The sequence below is a fragment of the Triticum aestivum genome, chromosome 4B (genome assembly GCF_018294505.1).
Source record: "Triticum aestivum cultivar Chinese Spring chromosome 4B, IWGSC CS RefSeq v2.1, whole genome shotgun sequence".
Classification (NCBI taxonomy): Eukaryota; Viridiplantae; Streptophyta; class Magnoliopsida; order Poales; family Poaceae; genus Triticum; species Triticum aestivum.
This window is the reverse complement of record NC_057804.1, coordinates 541,070,292-541,073,203: the sequence shown is the minus strand read 5'-3', so window position 1 is coordinate 541,073,203 and position 2,912 is coordinate 541,070,292. Positions and strand designations below refer to the sequence as shown.

Here is a 2,912-nt window from a genome sequence, read left to right as displayed (position 1 = left end):
GCGAGCTGGGTACGGACGCGTGTGATTAATTTTGGACGTCTGCTGGAGATGTAGCTTGACGATATATTTTTGGGCGTCTGCTAGAGATGTTTGGTTATCCGACGCGCTAAAACGCTATTTTGACGCTGTAAAAAAAAATTAGCGCGTGGATTCATAGGGCACCTGTTGGAGATGCTCTAACACGCGGCCACGCCAGCGCGGCGAAGCCGTATCCGGCAAGGTGCCGGTTGGCGCCACGCCTCCCCGACCGCCTCTGCGCCGGCTACAAAAGGCGCCCAGGCGCGATCCCCTCCACCCCGCGCTCCGGCCTCCTCCCTCTCTTTCTTTTGAGCCTTCGATTCGGCAGCGCCTCCGCCCTCGATCGCCTCCCCGCGTCTCTCTCCGCGACTGTTTCCTTCCCCTCGTCCATCAAATCTCGATTCGTTTCGAAATCGCGTTTGATTTTGCTGCTACTACGCTCGTCGCCTCTGCTTCCTGCGCTCGCAGGGGATTCGGCCCGTCCCGCCCGCCTCCGTGCGACTCCGGGGAGCGAGCGGTCGATGGTGGATTCCGTTCAGCCGTTTGGTTTTGCTTCTGCGTCTGATTTCGAGTGACCCGAGGGAGGGCCGGAGCAGGGTCAGTTCCTCGTGCTCTGTCAGATCGGTTCCTGGTTCCGCCACCTGCCTGCGTCCGTCGCCGTCAGTTAATACGAGGTGGATTCGAGGCCCTCGTGGATTCTTGTTGTACCGGCTGACCTAGCTTGCTTTCTGTTCGTGGTTATTTTGATTGATTGGTGACAGTCCAACGGTTATTCTGATATGGTCAGATCTTCTCGGATGATCAAGCTAGCTTTCAATCTCTTATACCAACCTAGGCTGGAATACACGACTGCGTTTGGATAATACATCAAATCCCTCCTAATTTAGTTTCTTGGTCTGCACTGTACAATTTAGTCTACTACAGTACAATTCTGATTTGGATATCTTGCTGCTTGTCCAGAAATTGGGATTACAGGGACTGATGGGAGCCACTCATCTTCTTGCTGACCTGCGCGTGTTGATGATCTCCACAATTCAATTAGTTTCCCAACAACTCTGATTTTCATTTGTTGCTGGCTCTCTACAAACTGGACTTAACAGGTGGTACTATTTTGGCAAGGCATAGCGTTTCTTCTTATGGGGTTCAAGTTTCTGGACCTTTCTTATTGAAATAATTATAACTCAGCAGACAGTAGTTTCCCCTGCCTTAGTCATTCTCAGCTCTTGCAGATAGTGTCCCAGTCGAGACAGGCTTAATTTCTTTTATCTTCAACTCATCGTTTAATCTAGTTTTCTTCCTAACCGGAACATTTATTTATCGAAAGGTATCATGCTCGCTGCAGGTCGTTGTTCAGGAACTCAAGGCCACCAACCTGATGCTGAGTTTGCAGTTCTTCTAAATCTATCTTCTCAATTCCTTAACTTAGATAATAATACGAAGATTTCTTACTAGGCAATATTTCAAATTCAGATTTAGCTGCAAAGGTGCAAGAATGAAGCTTCAAACTAGTGGCACATCCTACAACCGGAAAAAACTTAAATCTCTTACCCTCTTATTTTTATTTGATTCACCTACATGTCCATCTCTGTGATTTAGGTTTTTGCTTCTGCCCTCCATGTCGTTGCAGATTTGTTTTGGCCTAAGACAATGCTGGTAGTGAGTCTGAATCTGTTAAAATCGTCTGGTTTGCCATCTATCTGTACTCTTGATCCCTGCGTTGGTCTTCCTGCCCATTGCTATCTGATATATTTAGGAAGTTTGGGCCCACATGCAAACCTGTGCTTGTGTCACCGTGTCAGGCCAGTGTCTTGACTGTTGGTTCATTTGTGTTGGCTTCCATGGGTTGGTTGCAGGACTGGATCTGGTATGTGGAGATCCTTGGGGTATTGTATGTCTAAGGGGATTTGAGGCAGGTCAGATTCGAATGGCTATATTGCTCATGTGGTCTTCTGGTTATCATCACGAGTTCCATCATCATCAGCTAATATGAGGTGGATTCAGGGTCCTGCTGGATTCTTATTGTAGCAGGCTAGCAGCTGATCTCGCTTTTGTTGTGTGTTTGTGCTCCTTTAGATGCAGCAGAAGCAAGAGGGTAGTGGTTCCAGGGAGATGAGTCAAAGGGTGGAGGTTTGGTTTCTGATATATAAATGGTCAGATCGTCCTGGAGGACAATGTTTTGGTGTTCAACTGAAGTTTTGGATTGCTCATCAACCTGGAACTTGTGAAGTTGTGATACGTGTTTGGATGATATCAAATTCTTGATCCCTCTGACTTTTAACTTATTCATTTGCAAAGTACAATAATTTACTCTTCAGAGGTTCTGATTTGGATTATCATTGGTGGATCTCCAGAAATTTGGATTTGGCTTAGCGGCGGGGGGTGACTTGTCTTCTTCTTTCTGTTCTGCTTTGGATGAATCGTTACTTCCCCCATTTCATTTATTTCTCTCCTCGCCTTTTGTCTACGACAATTCTGATTTGCATTTTTTTTTCTAATCCATTGGTCTAATCCATTGGTGCTTCTTCAGAAATTGGGATTGTACGGTTTAGTGGGGACACCTATCGTCTTGGTGATCTGCGTTGGATGATCATTACCTATCAGTTTAATTTCTTCTTCTCCAGAGTTCAATTAGTCTCCCATCTGATTATGATCTGTTGATGGTTGTCCAGAAATTGGAATTACACGGCCTAGCGGGTGGTCCTATTTTGCCTCGGCATGGCGGTTCTTTTTCTGTTCCTTGACTTTCCAGACATTTATTATTCAATATAATTGAACTCTCCAGACATTAGTATTTTCTCTGCCCTTAGTTGGTAATCCTCAGCTCTTGCAGATAATGGCTTCGATAATTGCAGTTTGGAACCGGTGTGGTAACCTGTCATCCCTACCCCCAACCG

At 46.2% G+C, this 2,912-nt stretch overlaps 1 long non-coding RNA gene across 1 annotated transcript; it reads left to right on the top strand.

The window, feature by feature from the left end:
• The first annotated feature begins 216 nt into the window (after positions 1–216).
• LOC123093164 (uncharacterized) lies at positions 217–2,668 on the top strand. The gene is made up of 2 exons (XR_006445133.1): positions 217–1,118; positions 1,361–2,668. It is a non-coding gene; the product is annotated as an uncharacterized lncRNA (long non-coding RNA).
• Positions 2,669–2,912: the final 244 nt, after the last annotated feature.